General features: G+C 36.4%; 1 non-coding gene across 1 annotated transcript; it reads left to right on the top strand.

The window, feature by feature from the left end:
- The first annotated feature begins 7,453 nt into the window (after positions 1–7,453).
- On the top strand, positions 7,454–7,561 carry LOC112834441 (U6 spliceosomal RNA). The gene has a single exon (XR_003210913.1). It is a non-coding gene; the product is annotated as a U6 spliceosomal RNA (small nuclear RNA).
- The last annotated feature ends 4,671 nt before the right edge of the window (positions 7,562–12,232 follow it).

Raw genomic sequence — 12,232 nt, 5'->3', positions numbered from 1 at the left:
CTAAGAGCACTTCCTAACAAACTTTTTCCAGGCTTCCTTTCACATCAGAATCTGCTTCCAAGAGAACCCAACCTCTAACTCCCCTCAACGGGAATCACCTTTAGTTTTATTTTTCTGGTATAGTTGAAATAAGTGGATTTCCACTGAAAGACTACAGGGAGGATAAAAGTCATAAATACAGCTCAAACCAAGGATGAGAAGGAAAACCTGAAGGGAAAAAATTATACTGAGCCTCTAGATATGCCTGAATTCTAGATTTGGTTATTTCACATGCATTATCATGTTTTTCCACCCTAACATTGTTTAGTGGCAATATATTCATATCACTCCCAGAAACACCATCAAATTAAAATATGCTCACTGCTAACAAACTGCATGTAAGAATAACAGAAAAGAGATTTACAATAACTTCAAGAACTCTGAATGTACCATTCATTCCATTCCTGCCTCTATTTTGTTCACTCTCTCTCCTCTTCTCATTTACCTTTACCTTTACAGCCAATGGCTACCCTTCCCTCAAAGCCCAACTCAAGTGTCAATTTCTTTATAAAATATTCTTTGTTCAACCCTATCTCTTCCATCTGTAGAGTTTGGGTGTATTATTCAATTAATGCACTCAAAGTTTTTGAGTCCTATAGTTTATACCTCCAAAGTCTCATAAGCTTTTAGAGACAGGGAGTATGTGTTGTAATTCTTCAAAACTCTCAATGAGCCCAGAGCCTTGAACATTACCTACTGGACAGAGGTACAAGGAGTATAACACTCTCCATTGCAGGTGTTTAAAGAAAAATGGAGGTAATCTTTTCATAGAGAATATCTAAATTGTTTCTCACCTAAGGAACAGGGGAAACATCCCCAACCCATAATTGCACGGATAAATTACCTACATCAATAGCTTTCATCTGTATTTAATATTGAAGAGTGAGGTTTAGGGATAACTGGTAATCCTTAAGCATTACCCAGACATTCTACAGGTTAAACTCATGTGGTTTCAATAAATAAAGAAGGGCTGGCTTAATTTTTGGTATTAATTCAACAAATACTTACAATGCACTCACAGTATTCTTAGAATTATGGATATAAAGTTCATTGCTGTCTAATCAACACAACACCATTTCTTTTATTAGTTCTAGTGAGCAAGTAAGAACAGAGAACACACATAGCAATGGGCTACCAAAGTAAAGAAAGGAAAACACAGTTAAATCTACAAACTGAAATCCATGAAAAGAAAAATTTCTCAGGGGGTGCCTGGGTAGTGCAGTCAGTTAAGCATCTGCCTTCAGCTCAGGTCATGATCCCAAGATCCTGGGATTGAGTCCCGCATCAAGCTCCCCCCTCAGCGGGGAGTCGGCTTCTCTCTCTACTCCCCTCCTGCTTATGCTCTCTCTCTCTCTCAAATAAATAAAATCTTTAAAAAAAAATTCTCAGAATATTAATAGACAGAATTTATTTTTTTACAAAAACCTACCCCATTTTTTAGTATTTACTATGCACCAAGAGCTACCACTTGCTGTAACATTGCCTTATTTAATCCTTATTACAAACCTATGATTGTGCATTTTGCAAAGGAGAAAACTGAGAATTAGATATGCTAAATAACTTACCCAATATTACACTAAGGTGTTGTCTGCTCTTAGCTAGTGCACCATAATAATGGTACTATTATTCTAACAGGGTCAATGAAAATAACATTTAGAGATACTTTATGTGTTAAAGCTTTCCTATTAGGCATTTCTTGTTTACATCTTTATGAGGCATAATCCGCTCTCTATTTTAATTTTCTTTCTTGCCTGTAATAGCAGTTACAACCTTAGCTAACTAAAAAGTATACTCAAATAGACCCTAGTGGAATTTAAAAATAAAACTTTAATGTGTTTTCTCCATATCTGTTCCTTTTCTCCTTCTAACACCTAATTTCATAGATACTGAGTTTTCTTTTTATAAAACATTGCAACTGATATTTTGCTGTAGGACTTTTGCATGACATTAAAAATTTAGAAGGCAAAATGTCAGGAAGTAACTGTTTTTGTCCCTCTTGAAACATAGCATTGGGGAACATGATCAAAAAGACATGACCGCCAATTGACCTGTGAGCTGGACCCCGACTCTAGGAGACTCTTCATCCAGTCCACTGTCTTAGGAATTGGGTTCTACTTGCCTTTCCTTCCCCCAGAGGCTGCTCCAAGGACATAACCTTGAGATGGTGATGTGATGTTGAAAACACCTGCATGGTATACATGATGGAGTCCAGTTAGGGCCTCTAGATAAGCGTCAAAGATTTGGAGGGCGAGTGGAGGGATCCATACATCTTGCTGCTGCCCATGAGAAATCTCATATGTAAGCTCCCTTTGCTAGTATCAAAACTGCCACCTACCAACCTGGAGTGGCCTGCCTCTTTGGTCTCTCCTTGTTCTATGCATACAGGGCCGATTTTGGATTACACAGGAAAGCTCCTGAAAGGGCTGTGAACCTACACATAGTAAGCATTACCAACCAATTATTTTTGTATTATATTAGCAACTATCTCCAAAATGTGACTTCACTCTTACTGAACAGAACTTATCAGATTTGGTGAACATATGGAAATTGAACAGAACTTATCAGATTTGGTAAACATATGGAAATGTTGTACATAACATTGCTGTTTTAAATAAAACTATATGAAGTTACATTTAAAATGGTGTCTTGCAAAAAACTTAAAAATATCTCTTGACTTCCCTCTTAAAAGTATTTAGTAAGACATAAAGATGACCAGAATTTGAAGTAACATTGAAAATTAAGCAGAAAATCACCATTGCCAGCATTCGCTGGAAATCCCCTAACTATAAAGTTTTACATACACTGAAATGTAATCATTGGTCCACTAGTGCTATGCTCAGGACTAAGGAAGCAGAAACACCCTTACCATTTATCTCTTCCCTCCCAGCACAAAGAACAATACCTGTACAAACCTGAGCATTGGAAAAAGTGAGCCATCTGTGATATTATGTGAGTACTGTTCTAACGGTCCTCCAGGGTCAGTCTGATACACCTAAACAGACCAGTAAATGCTTCAATTCTACCCAGAAAGAGACAGTGAATTGCTGAAAACTATCTGGCAGGAAGTAGTGGGGGGCCGGTAGTATTGTATATGATCCCAGGAGAAAAGCAAGAAAGGGAGAAAAGAAGAAGAGAAAAAAAGAAGAAAACTCATCAGAACCACGAGACACCACCTCACACCAGTCAGAATGGCTAGAACTAACAACACAAGAAACAACAAATGTTGGCGAGGATGTGGAGAAAAGAACTATCTTACACTGCTGGTAGGAATGCAATTGGTGCAGCCACTCTGGAAAACAGTATGGAGGTTCCTCAAAAAGTTGAAAATAGAACAACCCTATGATTCAACAATTGCACTACTAAGTATTTATCCAAAGGATACAAAAATAGTGATTCAGAGGGGCACATGCACCCAATGTTTATTGCAGCAATGTCCACAATAGCCAAAACATAGAAAGAGCCCAGGTGTCCACTGATGGATGAATGAATAAAAAAGAGGTGGTATACACACACACACACACACACACACACACACACACACAAAATGGAATATGGAATATTATTTAGCCACCAAAAAGAATGAAATCTTGCCATTTGTAACGATGTGGATGGAGCTAGAGTTTATTATGCTAAGGGAAATAAGTCAGTCAGAGAAAGACAAATACCATATGATTTCACTCATCTGTGGAATTTAAGAAACAAAACAGATGAACATTGGAGGAAGGAAGGAAAAATAAAATAAGATAAAAACCATAAGCAAACCATAAGAGACTCTTAACTATAGGAAGCAAACTGAAGGTTCCTGGAAGGAAGTGGGTGGGGGGATGGGGAAACTGGGTGATGGGCATTAAAGAGGGCACTTGATGTAATGAGCACTGGGTGTTATATGCAGCTGATGAATCACTAAATTCTACCCCTGAAAATAATAATACTATATGATAATTTGAACTTAAATAAAAAAAATATTTTAAAAAGAAGAAAACCTAGGGAAATTGTTGGGAACAGTGGTCTTTGGTGATTCCTCTTTAAGGAGCTCCAACACTTCATAGTGTCTGAAGCTCCCACCACAGCTCAGCAGGCAAGGTTGTGGAGAACCACGCAAACAAGCTTAATAGCATGGACTTCAGGAGAGATTTCAAATAGCAGCCAAACAGAGTGAGGCTAAATTAAACACAGAAGGACCAATGTAGGGCCTTAAAATTTTCTGCAGATAAGATAAAGGGAGTATGATTAGTATCATACTAACAAGGCAGAGTTAGAGATCACCTCAAGACCCAAAGACATTTTTTAAGTGTTTTGGAAATCTGAATAGGATGTATGAAAGATTTTAATAAATATTTGGAGGATGGAAAGCAAAAGAAGGAATAAGTGATTTGCTTGGGTAAAGTAACAATCCAGGTGGCTACAGGTAAACTATAAAAAAATGAGGCAATTTGCCCCAAAGCCTTTGATAAGCTTAACTACTGGAGGCACCAGTTACCAGGAAAGTGAGTCAGATGAGGAGTGGAAAGACAGATTAGTTGGAAGACTGTATACAGGGCATTTGGAACATCCCAGGTCCCCTTTCCCATGCCTATAGTTAGAGGATCATTCCCCACATCCCCTTGCACTGGCAGAACAACAGTTGTCTGTTCTCTGAAAGGCACCAGGCTATGTGACAGGGGCACTGTGCAGAGCAAGAGGGCATGTAGGAGTGAAAATGGGATGCAAAGGAGTCTAAAAACTGCACACTCTTGGGAGCCTTCTCCTTCTCTTGCCTAGAATTTGGAAGTAGGGATCTTCAGTTCTGCATCCTGGACAAGAAGCAAGAAACGGTGTCATCATGGGTAGAACTCTACAGCCCAAGAAAAGAAGTCTTTATTGGGACATTTTGTGGTCCCTGAATTAAAAGGCTAGCTTTCTTCCTGCTCAGTATAGAAGCAACTAATCTACCAACTCACAAGACTACTCTCCCACAAGGCACTCACCCTTAATGAGCTTTTTGGTACTTCTGGAATATGAATGGACAGACGAACATTATTTAAAGAATAATTAAAGAATGTTTTCAATGTAAAAAGAAGTTAAAGGAATTCAAAACAAAACTACAATAAAAAAGTAAAAAAAGAAAAAACTAAGTGTAGAGAACAGATGAAAATTTCATATATATATTATATACATATAATATATATTGAGAATCAAGAGAAGACTCAGTGTCTAAAAAATTAATAAATAATAAATATTAAAAGACAGATAAACAAGCAAAGACCCCGAGAACAGCCAAAGGAATGTTGAAAAAGAAACCTATAACTGGTGGCATCACAGTTCTGGACTTCAAGCTCTATTACAAAGCTGTCATCATCAAGACAGTATGGTACTGGCACAAAAACAGACACATAGATCAGTGGAACAGAATGGAGAACCCAGAAATGGACCCTCAACTCTATGGTCAACTAATCTTCAACAAAGCAGGAAAGAATGTCCAATGGAAAAAAGACAGTCTCTTCAACAAATGGTGTTGGGAAAATTGGACAGCCACATGCAGAAGAATGAAACTGGACCATTTCCTTACACCATACACAAAAATAGACTCAAAATGGATGAAAGACCTAAATGTAATACAGGAATCCATCAAAATCCTGGAGGAGAACACAGGCAGCAACCTCTTCGACCTCGGCCATAGCAACTTCTTGCTAGACATGTCTCCAAAGGCAAGGGAAGCAAGGGCAAAAATGAACTACTGGGACTTCATCAAGATAAAAAGCTTTTGCACAGCAAAGGAAACAGTCAACAAAACCAAAAGACAACCAAAAGAATGGGAGAAGATATTTGCAAATGACATATCAGATAAAGGGCTAGTATCCAAAATCTATAAAGAACTTATCAAACTCAACACCCAAAGAACAACTAATCCAATCAAGAAATGGGCAGAAGACATGAACAGACATTTCTGCAAAGAAGACATCCAAATGGCCAACAGACACATGAAAAAGTGTTCAACATCACTCGGCATCAGGGAAATCCAAATCAAAACCTCAATGAGATACCACCTCACACCAGTCAGAATGGCTAAAATTAACAGGTCAGGAAACAATAGATATTGGTGAGGATGCAGGGGAAGGGGAACCCTCCTACACTGTTGGTGGGAACACAAGCTGGTGCAGCCACTCTGGAAAACAGTATGGTGGTTCCTCAAAAAGTTGAAAATAGAGCTACCCTACAACCCAGCAACTGCACTACTAATAGAAATGTAGTGATCCGAAGGGGCACCTGCATCCCAATGTTTATAGCAGCAATGTCCACAAGAGCCAAACTATGGAAAGAGCCCAGATGTCCACTGACAGATGAGTGGATAAAGAAGATGTGGTAGATATATCCAATGGAATATTATGCAGTCATCAAAAAATGAAATCTTGCCATTTGCAACGACGTGGATGGAACAAGAGGGTATTTGGCTAAGCGAAATAAGTCAATCAGAGAAAGACAATTATCATATGAGCTCACTGATATGTGGAATTTAAGAAACAAGGCAGAGGATCATAGGAGAAGAGAGAAAAAAAAAAAAATGAAACAAGATGAAACCAGAGAGGGAGACAAACCATAAGAGATTCTTAATCATAGGAAACAAATTGAGGGTTGCTGGAGGAGAGGAGGGTGGAGGGATGGGGTAACTGGGTGATGGACATTGGGGAGGGTATGTGAGGGTGGAGGGATGGGGTAACTGGGTGATGGACACTGGGGAGGGTATGTGTTGTAATAAGCACTGGGGATTATATAAGACTGATGAATCACAGACCTGTACCCCTGAAACAAATAATACATTATATGTTAATTAATTGAATTTCAATTTAAAAAAAGATTAAAAAAAGAAACGCATTCAGCTAAAAATAACAGAAAAATGTTAATGAATAATAAATATTAAAAGACAAATAAATAAGCATAACTGCTATTAGGAAAGAAAGATAATAAGAAATAGACTTTTAAATTAAAATATAACTGAGGCCGGGAGAAAACCTTGCGGGACTGAGTCTGGAGTCTGGCCTGGTTTCCCTAGCAACCAACTCCAGAGCAGATGAATACCTAGCGATTTGTCGGACTGTGCCGGGTCTGGGCCGTTTGTTCCCAACTCAAGGCCTTGTAGACCAGTTGACCCGATGTTTCATGGAACAATAACAGAGGAGCTCACCAGTCATGAAGAATGGAGTCACTATAATGAAAACATGATAGAAGATCAAAAAGATTTTGTTTTTGTGAAGTTCAGTGGCCTTCATTTAAAATCTACGGAAAATTTGCAATCCTGTATCTCTCTTAGAGTATGCATCTTCTCAAACAATTTTATTACAGATATTCATCCACTTCAGAGTTGTATAAAATTAGTCAAACTTGATCTCCATGGAAATCAGTTTTCCCAACACCATTTATTGAAGAGACTGCCCTTGTGCTTGCTTTGGCAGCATATATACTAAAAATGGAATGATACGGAGAAGATTAGCATGGTTCCTGTGCAAGGATGATATGCAAATTTGTGAAGACACTGCCCTTTCCTCATTGTATATTCTTGACACCATCATAAATCAACTGACCATCTATACATGGGTTTATTTCTGGTCTCTGAGTTCTGTTACATTGATCTTTGTGTCTGTTTTTATGCCAATACCATACCATTTTGATTACTATAGGTTTGTAATATAGTTTAAAAATCAGGGTGCATGATGCCTCCAGCTTTATTCTCTTTCAGGATTGCTTTGGCTATTTGGGGTCTTCCGTGTTTCCATATACATTTTGGGATTCTTTTTTCTATTTCTGTGAAAAATGCCTTTGGAATTTAGAAGGGATTACACTGAGTATGTAGATTGTTTTGGGTAGTATTATTTTAACATTTTTTCTCTCAATCCAGAGCATGGAATATTTTTTCATTTATTTGTCTCTTCCTCCTTCTTTTATCCATGTCTCATAGTTTTCAGTGTGCAGATCTTTCACCTCCTTGGTTAAATTCATTCTAGGTATTTTCTCTTTTTGCTGCAATTTTAAATGGGATTATGTTCTTAATTTTTCTTATAGCTTATTATTAGTGTATAGAAATGCAGCAGATATTTGTATATTGATTTTGTATCCTGGAACTTTAATTGATTTGTTAGTTTTAAGAATTTTTTGGTGAAGTCTTTAGGATTATCTGTATATCATATGTCATCTGCAAACGCTGACAGTTTTGTTACTTCCTTTCTGATTTGCATGCCTTTTGTTTCTTTTCCTTGATTAATTACTGTGGCTGGCACTTTTAATATTGTGTTGAATAAAAGCGGAAAGAGTGGAAAAAAAATAAAATATAACTGAAATTAAAAATTGGAAGTGCTACTAGGTAAAGCCAAGTAAATACCTCAGAAAAGAACATGGAAAAGATAAGATAAACTACTATGATAGTCTTTGAAGATCTATTTGAAAGGTTCAAAATCCAGTAATTATGAAATTTCACCATGCTACCCCCTTAAAAATAAAAGTCTGAAAAACTAGAGAGAAATTAATTATGCATATGAAAATTTCTCAGAATGACTAGGCTAATGACTTAAATAAAAATTTCAAAACAAGAGGCATAAAAGGGACTCTAAAACCTTCCAGAAAATAATGCAAAAACAAATAACAAACACAATCAAAGGAAAGAGAATCATAATAGCATTTGGAATTTTCATCAGCCAGATTGGAAACTAAAAGACCAAGGAATGATGTCTTCCAACTTCCCAGGGAAAATGATTTTTAGCCTTGTACTCTATTCTCACTCAAACTACCAGTCAAGCAGGAAGGGTAAAATAAAGATATTTTCAGACAGCTTATAATTCAGAAGTTTACTACCTATTTCCCTTCCCCCTTCTTGGGAGGTTACTGGAGGCACATTTCAGCAGAATAAATGAAAGAGAGAGGTAGACATGGTATAGGAAACTGGGGGTTCAATGTGGAAGATTTACTAAGAAGTTCCAGGGCAGCAGCTGTGGGGCAGGCTTGGAGAGCAAGAGTCCACGGCAGAGAATAAAGTTAGAGAGTTGGGAGCAGGTAGTTTACAAGAAGAATAAAAATCAAACTACAGACTATATGATATCTTTGAATGTTTGAGGAAATTTTATTACTTGGCATTTCCCAGCTCTGTTGAACCATTTAGTAAATGACTGTTTTAGGCACATAGAAACCCAAGCAAAACTAAAAGCAATTACCAACTCCAAAACAAACTAAAGGTAGTACACCACTGAAATAATAGTATATTCTTTGGCTCAGTAATGACTAATATTTATATAATCATAATGATGTAAACACTGTTGATATAACCAAAAGTTTCTGGAAGACAGGGAATGCAAAGGATGATGCTTTGGAAAACAATACGGAGCTTCTTCAAAAAGTTAAAAATAGAGCTACCCTATGACTCAGCAATCGCACTACTGGGTATTTACCCAAAAGATACAGATGCACATGCACCCCAATGTTCATAGCAGCAGTGTCCACAACAGCCAAACTGTGGAAGGAGCCTAGATGCCCTTCAACAGACGAATGGATAAAGAAGTTGTAGTCCATATATACAATGGAATATATTACTCAACCATCAGAAAGGATGAATACCCATCATTTGCATCTACATGGATGGAACTGGAGGGGATTATCTAAAAATAAGTCAAGCAGAGAAAGTCAATTATCACATGGTTTCACTTATTTGTGGAACATAAGGAATAGCATGGAGGACATTAGGAGAAGGAAGGGAAAATGAAGGGGGGGAATCGGAGGGAGAGATGAACCATGAGAGACTATGGACTCTGGGAAACAAACTGAGGGTTTCAGAGGGGAGGGGGGTTGGATGGGTTAGCCTCGTGATGGGTATTGAGGAGGGCACGTATTGCAATGAGCACTGGGTGTTATACGCAAACAATGAATCATGGATCACCACATCAAAAACTAATGAAGTACTGTATGGTGACTAACATAACATAATAATAATAAAAAAAAAAGCAGGATGATGCTAAGATCCTCAAACCCAGCTCCTCAATAGGTCATATTTCAAATGGATATATCAATATATAGCAGTATAAAAATATTACTTTAACACATGGAGCTAAGTAATAGAATTTATAGCAAAAAGAGTTAAATGAGATTAGAACTGTATATAGAAAAGGATGGAGAGAGGTGAGGGATGGGAACTGCTGATTTTTAATGTCCTCTGGTTTTATTTGAGTATTTAATTGTATATTTGTACCACTTCACTTTTTAAAAATCAACATTATAAAAAGATGTTTAGATGTTCTAAGAAAAAAAAAGAATTGAAAATAACAGAAGTGAATCAAAAGATATAATTGAAAAAAGCTGTATGATTAAAAAAATGGGTATAGAGAGCAAAGCAAAATTAAAGTAAGTTCGCCCTTAGATACGTCATGGAAATTTTTTTTGATTAACAAGTTTTAAAAGAATCCTGTCTCCAGGCATATATATATATATGTCACTATGGAACTTTTTGAAATTAAAGGCTATGATCCAGTAATTTAGTATTGAGACAAATTCTTGTTCCATTCATAAATGCAGCTGATACATATTTTTAGTCAAACTTTAGTGTTCAGAGCTGAAATACTAGCTACCTATGTAAGCATTCTTAAAAGAAATTGCTTGAAGTTTTCAGAGTCCAAAGATGACTTAAAATTAACCTCAACCAAATAGACGTATTATAATATATATATATATATATATATATAAATATTCCTGCTTCACTGTGGGAAAATCAATAGACAAAATAAAAGATTAATTTTCATATTCCTGAGGGGAGTGACTCCCTAAACAAATTTTACCAAAATGATAAAACAATGTGAGGGAGTTTCTGTCATCTTTCCCTGGGACATCTGGCTGAAACTTCAAAGCAAACAATGCCATTATTAAGTTTTATGTCTTGTAATGGGAAGAACCCTGTGGTTAGACCAAGAAATCCCCAGGGACCACATCTACACTTACTGAAGTCCAACTAAAATTGATTTTCAATCCTTTAAAAAAGCAAAACAGCAAACTATCACATGGTGAATATTTTTTTCTTTATCTTGTCTGCATTTTCTAAATCTTCCTTAACAATGAGCGTGTATTTTATTTAGGAAAGAAAGAAAATGTAGATTATGAAGAAAAATTCCAGAAATAGAAATAAGCGTATACGTATTAAAAAGTAGAATTTTATACCACTGTAAAAATATTACTCAATTAATAGTATTCATTTAAATATTTAGAGATAACTACTATGTGCCAGGCACTGGGGATACAGCATATATATGTGTTCCCTGCTTTCCTGAAACTTTCAGTCTAGAGGGGGAGACAGGTGTTTAATACATACTTATGAAAACTGTTAATCAAAGTTTAAAATTCAACTAATACTTGCCATTAATGTCTGTGCGTTCAGTGATAAAGAACTATTTACAGTGGCAATCTTGATTCTATTTTTATTTAATTCATTTACCTTTGGTATATGGACTGTGAAAAAATGGGCACCACACCTACCCTAGGGATAAATGGGAGATGGATTTGAAATGTTGGAAAACATGCGAAGATTCCAATGTTTACTTGCTCTAATAAGTAAGAGGTTATCTGGCTGTCCTGGTGATTATTTTTTACTTAACACAGAAATTCACAGAAACCATATTACCACTCTGAACTTCAGATTATTCTTCTATAAAATATAGGTAATAGCTTTCTCATACTGCTTATATAAGGACTAAATAAAAACATCCATATCTGGTAGCAAGTATAATACTAGAAACTTTACATAGCTTACATCATTTACTTCTTATAATAATTAATGAAGCTGTTTATTCCCATTTTGCAGATAAGGAAAACAAAGTTTCCAATGATTAAAAAAATTACAAGTTGTACACAGGTTCAGAGATGAAGTTAGGACATGAAAATAAGTCCTTCTGATCCCAGATCCTATTCTCTTTCCACCAAACTTTTCCATATCTCATGGCTATTTAGATTTTAAAAGAATATCTTTACAGATAATTACATAATCCAACAGATGAGGCTCTGCTGGTGGAATGGTTGAGAACATGACATGCGAATGATGTCTGCCAAAAGTAGGTAAACTGCTTGGGAAAAGGAGAACTGACTGGATATTTAAGTCCTCCTTAGACCTAAGACTCTACGTGTCAGTGTGGTTATGTTATTTTATTTAATGATATATTAAGTTATGTAATGATATGTTATGTTATTTATT

The sequence above is a fragment of the Callorhinus ursinus genome, unplaced genomic scaffold (assembly GCF_003265705.2).
Source record: "Callorhinus ursinus isolate GAN/ISIS: 27379988/994484 unplaced genomic scaffold, GSC_fseal_2.0 scaffold1, whole genome shotgun sequence".
Classification (NCBI taxonomy): domain Eukaryota; kingdom Metazoa; phylum Chordata; class Mammalia; order Carnivora; family Otariidae; genus Callorhinus; species Callorhinus ursinus.
This window is presented reverse-complemented; position numbering and strand designations above follow the sequence as displayed.